The sequence below is a fragment of the Rhynchophorus ferrugineus genome, unplaced genomic scaffold (assembly GCF_030347505.1).
Source record: "Rhynchophorus ferrugineus isolate W39M unplaced genomic scaffold, kcgeb_rfMv2 rfM11, whole genome shotgun sequence".
Taxonomy (NCBI): Eukaryota; Metazoa; Arthropoda; class Insecta; order Coleoptera; family Curculionidae; genus Rhynchophorus; species Rhynchophorus ferrugineus.
In genome coordinates this window covers 8265600-8280558 of record NW_027472590.1, presented here as the reverse complement: position 1 = coordinate 8280558, position 14959 = coordinate 8265600, and the positions used below count along the sequence as shown (strand labels likewise).

Sequence of the window (14959 nt, the reverse complement as noted above, 5' to 3'; positions counted from 1 at the left end):
TATTACAAGTGTAGTTTACCAAGTGTAGTTTAATGTTCCATTTTGGAATATTGGAACGCCAAAACAGCTTTTGGTGGTTTATAACCTCGTACTATCACTAATATTTTGAAATATCTGACAGACATTTGACAATCGAACGACTTCCGCAGGTTGATTCGAACGTTCGAATGTTATCAGACAGCATTAGCTAGAATACAATGAGAATGAAATATTGTCTGGTGCTAAAACAAATTTACAAATTCCAATAGGCAACACATTTTACATATTGATGACGTAGGTTCATTAGTACATTGAATAGACTATATACTATGTTGCGTCGCTACAAAGATTGACTAAATGTATTTATATAAAAAAGTACATAAATGTTCTGCAGTCAACAAAATACATCAGCGTTAGGTATTTGATCTCTAAATTACAAATTACATTTTCAAAAAGTGACGTATATGCAAATACAAAATATGTATTTCAATTATTTATTATAATTACAACCAATTCAAATACTGTCCAACCCTGTTCCCGTTTTAAATTCAATAATCGCACCCTACCCCTGTTAGTTAAAAACCTTTTCTTGACCCCGGAGCAAATACGAGGTCCATGCGAGTACCTACGATCATAATTGTTATCTTTTACGACGTCATTGATCCATATTACAAAACTCTTAATTTTGGAATATGCCAGCTGGCGCCCGAACCGACCCGAAAGCGCACTGCGACACGGACGATGCAGCTTTTACCGTAAGAGGTCGCTCCCTAGTCTCTTGCCGCCGTATCGCGAACATTTAGCTCTGACATATATTCAATTAGAACCATTGCCAAGTATAGAACGGACTGGAAAGAGATCCGATACATTAGGAATTGGTCCGAGTCCGTTCATCTTTTCCCGAATGGTGAGCGGATGGTGGATCTGAAAGGGTCATATATATATATATATATATATATATATATATATACTTTTTTTTCTACGCTTCGTCGTTTACTGGAAGGTCCCGACAAAAAAATCGCTTTTATTGTAGCAAGTGCGGTTTGGTCAAATAAATGTTTTCCCATTTTTCATTAAAATGTTTGGAAATAATTCTTGTTTTCCTGTCTGGAGGTCTTTTTGTTTCTTTTTATAAAAATCAAATCGACATGTATATTGCCTTACTATCTGAAACGACAAGCTTTGTCCTGTCTAAGCCATTAACATTCAACTCGAACTGGAATATATATATTTAAAAAATATCTCAAAAACATCGGGTTTATTGCTTTTAATACTTTTTGATACAATAACTTATTTGGCTCTTCGTAGTCTTATTCTATCACGGCCAACACTACCCCGTTGTGCTCTAACTCCAAATTGTCTCGACCTTCCCCGACGAGCGATTAAATCATGTACCACAAGCTGCGTGGTGTGATAACGACGCCACGTCCTTGCCTGGCCCTTGTGCGTCTTAACGGTGTTACCAGTTACCCTCCTTACTAATAGTAAGAAGTATCAGTTAGGGTCATTGGATCAGCTGATAGGGTGGGGTTTAGTGGGTAGCCCAAAGGCAGTCTCCACATAACCAGTCCAACTCGCTTATTCCTGCGGGTCTTCCCGACCAGGTATCCGTAACAGGATTCCCCTATCCTGTTCCAGGCCAAAAAAAAGCTTCAAAGTGTCTTCAACACCATCACTTGAAAGTAGGAACAGTAGTGGACAAACGCTGCAGACTATTTAACACAATTGTTTTTCAACTAAGAATCTCTGAAAGAAACTCTTCAACATACATCTAATTAATGACATATATTATTAACCAATCAATACAACAATAAGGCAAGTTAGTCTGTCAATAAAAGTATTATTTGTTGAAATAGTACTAACAACTTGGAAGATATATCTATATCTGAAGCAGAGTTACGAAAAAATCATTATAAAGGGTTATATCACGATTTTTTTGATCTGATGTTCAAAGAAAAATAAGTAACATATAATCCAGATTTCAGGATAAAAACTGAAACTAATTCTAGCGATTTATATAGATTTGTATAGATCTCAAGCAGTTATAACGGAAAGTTAAAAAAAAGTAAAATAGCGAATATGAGATGAAGGATCCGTTACAGACTGATTAATTTTACGCAGCTATGTTCAATTAAATCGTTCGACTACACTTCAGGGTACTAGTGCTCCAACTATTCCGTGAAATTAACATTTTATATTGCCTTTTGTTTAAGTATAAGGGGACTTTTAATATATTTTCATAGCGTCAGAATGTAATATCGTATTATTAGGTTGGGCAGTTTTCTGAAAAGAATTTTTAATAAAATCAAATTCAACACGGTGGAAATATCTTAATAAAAGAGCGAACAGATTATTTGCTATCTTGGGGATTAAATTTCCAATGTTTTATGTCGTGTACATTTTTTAATAATTCGGAGAGAGCGCGTCACACAATGCCCTACATTATATGCGAGACAAAAGGGACGTCAGCTCGGGAGAAAAATAGAGAGAGGTTAAAATAAAGATTACGGTCTGAACAGTTTATTTGGATCCGAGATGAATGGCTGACGAGCTCTTAGTGTTATCGGTGAAATCTCCTTTTACACCCAAAATAATCTGATTTATATTTTTCTAAAATAACACAAGTTTACAAATTCGGGTCAACTTTTGAACTCTAGCAGATGGGAATGGCCCTTGAAGTTATCTGACGCTCTGAACTGGTCAATGCGTGTGTCAACATTGGTTCTAGTTTTCAAGTTCTCACATAGTCCATTCTTATAAAGGCTGTCGGTTGACGATGATTTATAAAATATTAATTGGAACTTGTGCTGTGATTTTGCGTCGGAATGTAGTTTGCGTAATAGTTAGAAAAACGTGCTTAAATCTTGCAAGGTCTAAATAAGCAGATATAGCTTCAACATACAACAAGTAATTTATTTTGATTGAAGACCATTTTATGCAAATACTATATTATTATTACCTTTATATAGTCTCATAAAATCATTATCGAGGTAAACAACACTGCTAAAATTTGAGTTTAAGTCTCATTTGTTTTTTATTCTAATGACATATTTCTAGTTTAATTTATAAATTAATACGGAAAATTATATTTAATATCATGTGATGGGCTTAGATACATAATTAAATGTCAACTAGACAGAAGAAAATGAGTTTCTAACACTATTGAATGATCAAATGTTCTAAAAACAATGAAGAAAAACATCAATAAAATAAACAATCCAAATATCCCAGTTTCTAATCAATACATAGTATTCAAGAGGAAGGTTTATATGTATAATACATGCATAATATACTAAGGCAACATTGCTAATTTTAGAGGTTTCTAATGTGATGTCGTAAATTAACCTATTTTTTTAGGCTTATTTAGCAATTAGCAAAAACGCTGCCTAACCCTACGAGTTAGATCAAATTAATGTACTACAGTATTGTACACCATAAAAAGGTCTACAAAAAAGTCCGGGATGGTATATGTTTATCTTTTAGGGATAACCCACATTAACCATTTTTATTGTTTACTTTTTACGCGAGAAAATGGCTTATTTACGAAGCTATTTTAAGCAATACGGCATTAATCCTTATCGAATTAAGTACCTTAAATACAGTGTGCAATTAATATAGATCAATATGGTTCCTTACAGCATGTAAATTAAACAAATATTTTCGGAGATATTACAAATTTAAAATTTGCGTTTAAAAATGTAATAATGTAATAAAAATTGTATGAATTTAGATATTCCAAAGATAGCAGGAAATCTTCATAGTAAGTATAGGGGAAGAGGAATTGTTTTACTCCAAATTTAATGCGTGCAGGCCAAGGGCAGTAATGAATGAACCAAAAATACTGGATCGATTTTAATCATGTTTTCATTGAGTGACATAGGCATATATATTTTATGCCCGTGCAAAGTCGGAGCGGGCCGCTATGTTTTTATATACAACGTTCATATTTTTTCTGTAGTGTATTTAATTTAGTATCAGCATTGCACCCGTGCGAAGCCGGGGCGGGTCGCTAGTACTTAATAAGGAACCCGTAAAGAATGAAAACAAAAATCATACATACACAAACTAAATTGAAATGTTATTTATTTTAAGTGCGTATATGCGCTCAAATATATACCTACTAGATCTTGTTCAGTTCGCTGTAGATTCAATTGTCATGCATTTTATACGTCTCTCTAATGACAGATTAATAAGGGCACACTAAGATCCCCTTCTAAGTAAGACATGAACTGAAAAGTCCTGGGTGTATCAAACCACCACTTTTGTAGAGCTATTTATCACAAGTGCTGTCCACTCAGATGACCATCATTTTGATTCCGGAGTGACGTGATCGATCCATGTTTCATCTATTGACACACATCGACGCAAAAGTTCCGGTTTGTTACGTTTAAACATGGCCAAACACTGCTCAGAATCATTAACATATTCTTGTTTTTGGTTCCACCGTGAGCAAACACGGCACTCATTTTGAACACAGCTTTCTCATAGTCAAATGCTCATGCAATGTAAAACCAACACATTCTTCTGATATCTTTGTGATGTTAGCTAACATACGCAACTTCACTTTTCGATCATTCAAATTTTGTGGGTTTTCCGGATGTTTTATAGTGTTACGACTTCATTTGGACGTCTACTGCGTTCTGCATCATCGGTGTCTGTACAACCGCGATTGAAGTCAGCAAAACCAAAGTTTTGTTGTTGTTTCTGCTGGAGCGGAGTCCTTATAACACTTTTCAAGCCATTGCTTAGCCCGAACGCAATTTTTTCAAGCAGCAGTGTAAAATTACAACACGAAATTGTTTTTGATCCAAAAACTTATGAGTATCACGAAATTTGAAGTGCTTTCTTTTGAAGATTAGTACTAACCGAAAAGCGATGAATGCTATAAATTTAGTGCCATGTATGTGTTAGGCCAGGGACATTTTAGCCCATGTGTCGTAATTTTTCTATGGTCGATGGTAAAGCCGCTGAATTAATTTCAAATATCTGACTGATGTTAAAGCAATTAATTACAAATACTGAAACAAACAGAGCCCTAATCCTCCGGCCACTCGCATTCCAAAATATTTGTAATCAAAATTCTACGTATATAAACGACAACGTCTCAACGATTATCATGTTTAAAATATTAATCACTGGACCTCTCCTTCCACCGGTCCTTCAGAAACCCCCTGGTTCCTGCAATAGTAGTGTATCGCACCAGAGAAATAGAAACCAATTACAGAGACTGTATGTGTTTAACGTCGGCCCGTTGCTTTGTCCCGAACAAAGACGAGTTAATTGACAATTGTTAATATTAAAGACGTCGTTCGAACTGGTGCACTCCGATTTCCGTCTGTTTAACTTTGTTTCAGTTTGCATATCGCTGACGGAACGTCGAGCGGACGGTCGGTCATGTGGGTATTCGGTCAGTAATTAATCGAGTGAACAGACGACAGTTGGGAAGTTTGAAAGTCGACCCGAGCGAAACCGAGTAACCCTACCGGTTTAGATAGCACGCATCGATACGAGGATAACAAGCCCGGCTAGCTCAGTCGGTAGAGCATGAGACTCTTAATCTCAGGGTCGTGGGTTCGAGCCCCACGTTGGGCGGAGAACTTTTTCCTTTTTATTTTCCTGGGAATTTAAGAATAAATACCGCTGTGATTTTATCTAAAGACTTGAAGATTTTTTTTTGGTATTTTTTTTATAGAAAAAATTTTATAAAATAACAAAGAGAGTTTAAATTCAAGATATATACTAAAGTTTATGGTAACGCTAACAAATAATTATTTCTACACGTCCTGACCAATTAAATAATGTTTTATGATTACGAATAAGAAGCTTTGCCATTTTTCTTGTCCTTTTGGTTCAAGTCAATAAATATTGTTGGAGTTATAAAACTATATATATTTTTGGTTGTTTTTTAGTGTTTTGGATGATTTAAACTTATGTTTTATGATTGAAAATTATAATTTATAACAGAATTTAAACTAAATCTTCATTCTCTTACCTCAAAATACATGTTTTCAGGCTTTTGGTTTGTTCTAAATATTGTTAACGATCTTTGGAACTTTTATACGCATATGATCTCGAAAACTTTAAATTTTTGATATTCTTAATATTTCCGTTAAAATATTGGCGTTTAATAAAAATTATTTTTTTAATAATATATATATATATATATATATATATATATATATATATATATATATATATATATATATATATATATAACAACTGTAGAAGTTTTGACCTAAAGTTTGTGACTGTAAAGTGACCAACTTTAGAAATCATCAAAGAAGACATCCGGTCTTACCCAGCAATTTCCTTGTCCGATTTTACACTCTTAATAAATAAGTGAATAGATTTACGATTTACAACCATGCCCCAGCAGGATTCGAACCCGCGGCTATCGCAACAGTAGGAGGACCGTCCCATCGCATTTACCACTGCGCCACCAAGCCGGCTTTAACGGCTTTAATAATATTAAATGATAATATAAAGTTAAAGTAAAGTGTAAGTTAAAAGATAATATAAAATATTTTTAACAAACAAATTGAACCGACTTCAAAAATTATATAAGGAGCTGACTACTATAATACCTAAAGCTAAAGCAAACGATAGAATAGTAAAACATATTACTATGAAAATTACTCCAATATTTTTCGTTATACCATAAAACCAAAATAACATTTACGCATAAATCCAATTGAAATATAATAAATATCCTAACGATCTAATAAGAACCGAGACTTTTACGAACACTCTAAACGAAGATCTCCGAATATAAATCATGGGACACGAAAATCGTGTCCAACTGGAATTATGGAATGCATTTATGTATCTATTATGGTGTTGGATGAAGGCCAAGAGGTAAAAATACCCTCACGGCTCGAAGGAGGAAAAGTTACTGAACGTTCTCGATTTCTTCTATCTAGTTTTCGAGATAATTGGAGTTGATATATTTGTTTTGAATGTCAGTGGAAACTTCTGTAACAGAATTGTGACATTTTTTGACATCATCGGATCGTTATCTATTTTTATTTCTTAGAGTAAAGCGTCGTGAAGTGAATAAAGGGAAGAATAAAGTTCAATTCATCAAAATGCGTTTACTGTGAAAAAGTGGTTCAATATACATCAGCAACAATTTAGTTAACGTCGGTTGACATCTGTTATAATATTTAATATCTAGTTGGTCTATAGTAAAACTTTGTGGCCATGAATATTCGCTTCATTGTCAATGTAGATGGCTCTGGAGAACTAACCCATGCCTTTTTTGACTTTAGATTGTCCTAAATGATCTACTTTTCATTGTCATTTATAATACGCGACTAAAATTCTTCTTTTTTGTTTCAGAAAAAAATAATTCAAAGATTATCTTTAGTTAATTCGTGTGGTAACAAATTTCTTTTCTTTTGTACCTGGCCTATCGCATATAAACGTATGGAAATAGTTAATTCATCAACTGGCTAAGCTACCTGAAGGTTCTTTGAGAGTTTGAGATTTATTTTCGTCCAGTTAGCCTTGGCAAAGCATTGTCTCCGAACTTTTTTACTCTTACAGGTCATTCTTTCTTATTGACATCCAAATTATCACTTTTAAATCATTGAGACTATAACCAATAATTAGGAAATGATAGAGTAGCAGCAATATAGTTTCTAAAAGTATATGTAAGTCGTAATACGAAAAAAGACTACTAGAAAACTATCATTTTATGTAGAGAAATCTGAAAACCATATAATTCAGCAGATAGGTTAGGTTGTTTAACACTTGTTTACACTGATACTTTAAGTTATTAACTAATAGATGTCAATACAGCACAATACGAGTGATAGTACATATATTTCGAATATTTTCATCTAATTGTAATGTTAAACTATGGAGAGTTCAACATTTTTGGTAATAATCTTCTCGTACATAATTTGTTATATAAAATTATTCTCTAATTGTTCTATTAGACACAGTCCCACCTACGGTGGATCTCTTTCCCCTCCAACGTCAGGTCGGGAGTAGTACGAACAGTTGGTCGAGTACCATCACGAGAGTGGTATCAGGTCACACTATTTTATTGTCCCTCCAGTCCTATCCTGACTTAAATTCAACAACGGACGGTGGCTTGAAAATTGAGAATCAGCGAATTTTTTTATTATGTATGGTGCAAAGTGTATTAATCAACGTAAATCATTTGTAATGAGAAAATTTAACTTTCTTTTTGAATATACCGAGAATTCATCAAGACGGCATAAAATCATGTGTTGTGGCAGAAAATATTGATAAAAAATGACAAATCAAGAATCCCAAATTCACACGAAGATCCAATATCAGCCACAAGAAACCTCCAACTTCATCTTAACAAAGTCGAATTGTGGTTGAAAACGTGGCGTATCAAAGCAAATGAGTAGTAGAAGAACGTGTCCCTCAGTAAAATTGAATAATCATGAACTTCCGCAAGTAGACAATGTTAAATATTTGGAAATACATTTCGATCGACGTTTGACATTGGAATGACAATCGCAAACAACTTGGGGTTAAACTAAATCAAATGTACTGGCTGATAGAGCGTAAATCTAAACTATCATTAGATAACACTGTTTTGCTATATAAGTCAATACCATAGGCCCATTTGGACCTATGGTATTGAACTGTGGGGTACTACTAGCAAATCTAACACAGATACCCTCCAGAGGTTCCAGAATAAATTGTTGCGAGTCATCGTCGATGCCCCATATTACTTGTCCAAACTGATTCAGCGCGATATCCCCATAGAACCCATAACGAGTGTGATTCGGAGTGTTAGTGCGAAGTACTCTGAAAGAATATTAGTGCATCCTAATGCACTCGTCAAATAGTTAAATATGCGCGATGACAGTATAGTGCATAGATTCCATACCAACTAATTAATAGACACATAGAGTGAGATTTAATAATCTCTAGAATAAGCTAGAATAGTTTTTAGAACAAGTTAAGATAGACTTTAAGATTAGTTAGTATAGTATCTAGAATAAGATTTAGATTATAAGTTGTACGGCAAATCACTTACTGAAGTGATGCTCTATATGTCAGGATGTTATATAACTGAAATCATATAATAATACTTATTGCCCACGGGCGGATTGTTGACGTTCTAGGGGATTAATAAAAAAAAGAATTCTAAATGACGTGGTTCCATTAGTTGTCTATGTAAGTAGTTACATGATCATGAGTTCATAAAAAAGTTAGTTTCTTCATCACAGAACTCGCATTATTAAAAAAAAACAGGCGACAGACGCTGGTAAAACTTTTGATGGATTGTTAAACCCTGTCTTGAAGGTATCTGAAGAAAGTAGGTAAATGTTAAGAAATAATACAATAATATATATATGTATGTATATAAATTATTGTATTATTTCTTATGTTCTATTGTTATAATTATTTCTATATATATAAATAATACAGATATAACCCCTTGTATTTATGTTAATGCTATCACCATTATCAACTACCATCCAAAGATAATAAAATAAGATTATAAACTATGTCCTATTTAGAGATTCAATACAGCGATTGGCCGATAAACTCGATGGGAGATCGAAACCCCCCACCCCACCCCTCACTCTTAGCAATAATTGAAAAACTCCGGGTTCATAGACCCGGTGAAGTTAGGTGATCCCCTATAAAAGCTAAATATAAATCTTTGCTTGTTCCCCAGCCACGACCTGAAATATTAGCAACGAAATTAGGGCGTATAAAACTGTGGCAAATTTAGAAGATTAGCTTCACTTTCTAGATTGGGAACTTCCCACGATTGCTTGACGATATACACACGAGCGCATATTACAGATGCACAGGGGCGTTATATATAATATATACAGCAATATATATATATATATATATATATATATATATATATATATATATAATAAATATATATTATATATATATAGTTATTTTGGAAAGCTTTTTTGAATATAATAATAATAACTTCGACATATTTTAGTTAATATTAAATATTAAGCAAATTTAATATTCCGTTGTTTATTTCATTCATCTGCTTCATCTGTTTTTAACAATATTAAATGTTTAATATTAAAAGTTCAAGCAATTTAAGTTAATATATTTATAAATGCTCATGATATTTATTATCTTTCTTGTTTCAGGTGAGTAAATTGCAGGATCAGTCGTATTATACCCACAGTAAGTAACTTATATAAAAACGATTTGTTTATTCAACATTCAATCATACCTTAATATTAAAAAAACCCGGATCCAAATCAAAGCAAATTAACTGACAATTCTACCATAGTGAAGCTTGAAGCTTGAAGTCTACAAAAACTCTAGATCATCAAGTCCATCTAGCATAATACAAGTTTTGTTATTTATTAACATTCAAAACAATCTCACTGTGCAATGGCTTATTACTTGTGTTTAATTCTTGCTGTATATCTAATTTTAACTCTATATTCTACGGCTATTTAGATATTATGTATATGTTAATATCTATAGTATCCACTAATGCTTACTACACTTTATTTATAATAAGTTTTGATTTTATTAATATGTATATATATATATATATATATATATATATATATATATATATATATATATGATATAAATTTAATGCGACTTTATTGTGCCCGCATAATAAATAAGTAGAAACAATTAATATGTATATACTAAAAAATACATCTGGAATAACAAAACTTTCTATTTATAACAGTTAGAAATAGGATAGGTTACTTGAGAGTATGGGGATTATAATTTTATAAAATATATAATATATAATATATAAAATAATATAAAAAAAATATATAAAATAAAATAATAATATATAATATATAATATCGCATATAATTTTTACTCGTGAAGCATTTACTCCATAATAAAACAATAGGCAATAACTCAATAACTCTTAGTACTTTAGTAATAGCAATTACTATTAAACAAGCTATTATAGTCTGACCAGTACTATTAACTGAAGAATTTGTTAGAATAAATTATGTTCTTTCGTGCATTTTCCCTTCAAAAACGCATCTATGCAGAAAATACATTAATTCTACAACTTTTTCTTGGAGTCATTTTTGCACTTCTGCAGCAGTTTAAAATTGTGTCAGCCTAGTCAGTGTGGTACTCAGAAGGCGTCATGTCTGGTGAGTAAGTTGGGTGCAACAGAAATTCTCATTAGAACAGCCACTTTTCACCACTTTACATCTTTTGCAACATGTGGCCGAAGTTGTCAAGCAGAAGTATAACTTTACGTTTATTACTCGCTATTGCTGCACTTGGACTGCACTGCACTAACCATTGGAATATGAAGGAGCTGCATCACAATAAGTAAAAAAAACATCTAATATAATAGTTATGTTAGATAGTTTAATAATTTGTAGAGAAACTTAACAATATAAGCTGGTGTCTTGAGATATGAATTATGTAAAATCCAGTTTAAGAATGATTTTCAGTAAATATCGTCGTGGAAATTATATAAGCACCGAATTCATTTTTTCGCCGTATTCAATTCCCCAATCTCGATCGAATACGACCGCCCCATTTCCTGACCCCCCCACCCTTCCCCCGACGCTGCCGCCTCGCCCCTCCTCCTAATCTCCGTGTTTTTCAGGCGTGCCAACATAATCTTAATCACGTAGTCTCATTAATTATGTCGCGCCTCTGCCTCGACCGTGTCTTTCTAGGGGCCCTTTCTCGGAAATTTATGTCTCTTAATCTGGTGGAGATATTCGGCATGGCGTGGGACCCGCCTGGAGAGGGTCGAGGGCGCCGAGGAGGAGGTGGCGGTGACGTCGGGGCCCGGAGACACCGACGAGAGAAGTAGGACGGCGACGACGGGGTCATGGGATAGGAGTGGCGAATTATGGACAAGACATGATGGCGATATTTCTGCTGTCTTTTAAGCCTCGCTGATGCCGAAGAAGTTACCAGGCGAGAGTCGCAGTTCCGCGCGTCTTAATGGGCAATTAGGCCGCGGAGACTTTTCTGGAATTGCCGGAGACGCGGCGGGTACGGAGTGTACGATATAATACTCCGGTCTTAACGGTTATCGTTGATGTAGTTTCCACCGAGTGTTTTATGCACAATAGAATATTCAGCATGTGTTCCGGACGGGAGTTTGCGAAATAAAAGTCGGTCCTAATTGCCGTGAGTTTTCCTGCGACATTTAGTCTCTGTTTAATCCGGATATATATACAAATATCCGTTCATATATGTATACATATACCAGGTCAATTGAAAACTCTCAGGCCTACCATAGTAAAAGACATTTTTTTGGCCAAATTAGTTTTTTTAATCAACATAATTCCCTTCAAGTGTGATGACCCTCCGAATTTTAGATACCATTCTTGTAGTACGATTTGTCCTTCTCTTCAAAATAGACCTCAGTTTTGGAGATCACCTCTTCATTCGACGAAAATTTCTTCCCAGCGAGCCTTCTTTTGAGATCCGAGAACAGGAAATAGTCGCTGGGAGCCAGACCTGGAGAATACGGTGGATGAGGAAACAATTCATGGATTTTTTGGCCATCGTTTTCATTGGAATGGCCATCGTTTTCGCTGACTTGTGACACGGTGGAGTGTCTTGGTGAAGCAGCACTTTCTTTTTTTTTAATGCGGCCGTTCTTCGGCGATTTCGTCCTTCAAACGGTCCAATAACGCTATGTAATAGTCGCTGTTGATGGTCCTTCCTTTTTCAAGGTAGTCAATGAAAATTATTCTATGTGCATCCCAAAATACAGACGCCATAACCTTGCCAGGCGACTATTGCGTTTTCCCACGCTTTGGAGCGGGTTCATCGTGTGCAGTCCACTCGGATGACTGCCGATTAGACTTCGGAGCGAAATGATAGACGCCATGTTTCGTCCATTGTCACGGTGTTGGCTAATTGGTTAATTACGCTTTCATCTTCACACACTGCTCCGAATCATCAACTCGTCGTTGATTTTGGTCAAAAGTGAGCTCACGCGGCAGCCATTTTTCACAGAGCTTTCTCATACCCAAATATTAGTGAATTATATCATGTACACGTTTAGTTAATATCTTTAGAGTGTCTGCTGTTTCATTCAATTTCAATTTACGGTCATTCAATATAATTTTATTGATTTCTTTAATGTCTTCGTCGGTAACAACTTCTTTTGGGATTCCACTGCGTTCACCGTCTTCGGTGCTCATTTCACCACGTCCAAACTTAACATACCAATCCTTGATAGCTGATTTTTCTGGGGCAGTGTCTGGAAACTCGGCATCAAGCGAAGTTTTTGCTTCAACTGTATTATTTCCCTTCAAAAAGCAACACGCATTCATTTCTATCCATCTTTTTTACAATAACAAAAATTGTTTCACTCAAAATGCTATAATTCACAAACTAATGAGCGGCCAGCTGTCAAATTTATACACGCATCTTTTGAGGGTTAGGGCTAACTAAAAAACAAATGGATTTAATTCTAATAGTGCCATATATGTGTCAAACCGGGGACTTTTCACTTGTTAGGTTGGGGACCGTTAATTATATGGACAATTTTTTAAATTAATCTCCTAGAACTTCAACAATCTGCCCGGGGACAATAAGTACTATAATATAATTTCAGTTATAAAATACAATATAACCATCGTGTCATGTAGTATATCACTTCTGTGTACTATAAGTTTTACAGTATATCACTTTACTGTACAAGTTATAATCTAAATCTTATTCTACATACCACTCTAACTTATTTTAAAGTCTATACCAACTTATTCTAAAAACTATTCTGGCTTATTCTAGTGATTATGTGATTATATGACTATGTCTCTATTAATCAATTCGTATAGCAGTTTGCGTTTGAGTCTTTGCACTACACTGTCATCGCGCACATTTAACTGTTTGGCGAGTGCCTTGGGATACACTAATAGTGTTTCAGAGTACTTCGAACTAACACTCGGAAATATATTCCTTTAATATACATATTTAAAATTAAAAAAATAAATTCCCTTATAGAACTTATATTTAAAATATTCTGAAAACGAGTTCCTTTACACTTTTATGATAGAAATATTATTAATTTAATAAATTTTAATTGGACCACACCACATTTTTTTCTATCGTAATGTGATTTGATGAACAATATTTATAGTTAATACCTGTGGGGTACACATGAACAAAGCTAATGGTTTTCTAACCCTTGAGTACGCAACATATAGCTGGCATAGCAAAAACCATGGGTTTTCTAAATGCAAGCCACAAAATGAAATTGTTAAGACTTGTGACTTCTTTACAGATATTGCAAATGCCAAAGGAATTAGAAAGTTTAAACGTTTGAATGGAACTGATGGATATGAAGGGATAATTGGGATCTGTGGTAGAAGAGCAAATTTGACTTGAAAAATACCGCTCAAACTCAAGATTATTTTTGTTAACAACGGCGTGCCATTGCCTATCCGGAGGGTGAAGAGACAAAGGCCCTCTATATTAGCACAGTTATATGTTTAAAAACTACGCCGTCTTTTAAACTAATATGAAGTATTCCAATGGGAATACATCCACCAAATGCTAATTAATATTCGGGTCGGAAGTGTTAGATCTGTGCTTTAAGAACTACATCTTAATAAGTGAATAATCAATTGTAATATGTGCGTCACGTACTTTTTAAATTAAAAATAAATTCTGAAAGATTGTAGTTTAAACCTTGTATCAATTCGATGTAGAAAATGAGATATGGAACCGTTACCATCAAGCAAACCGTTTTCCAAAAAACCAGAAGCTATTTTTCGAAACTTTCGAGGGAAAAATTCTAAACGGACACGGGCAAAAAATCTAGGACAATTACATTAATCTAAGCCCTTTCTTGCCTCTTTAGTCGCTTCCCGTTTCCCTCCGTCTCGATGGTGGAAAATCCGGACCCGACAATGGAGCACGAGAATGATAAATCCTCCAACAGCCCCCAGATAAATTTGCAGCAGCCCTATCTAATGCCGCGCTTCAGATCCAGGCTTGTTCACTGGGTAGATTTAAGCTCACTTCATTGGTGAAAACG

At 34.4% G+C, this 14959-nt stretch overlaps 1 protein-coding gene and 1 non-coding gene across 3 annotated transcripts in view; both read left to right on the top strand.

The window, feature by feature from the left end:
• The window catches only part of Ten-m (teneurin transmembrane protein Ten-m), a 579656-nt gene that overhangs the window by 72341 nt on the left and 492356 nt on the right, over positions 1 to 14959 (top strand). The window lies entirely within an intron of this gene.
• TRNAK-CUU (transfer RNA lysine (anticodon CUU)) lies at positions 5499 to 5571 on the top strand. Its single transcript has one exon. It is a non-coding gene; the product is annotated as a tRNA-Lys (tRNA).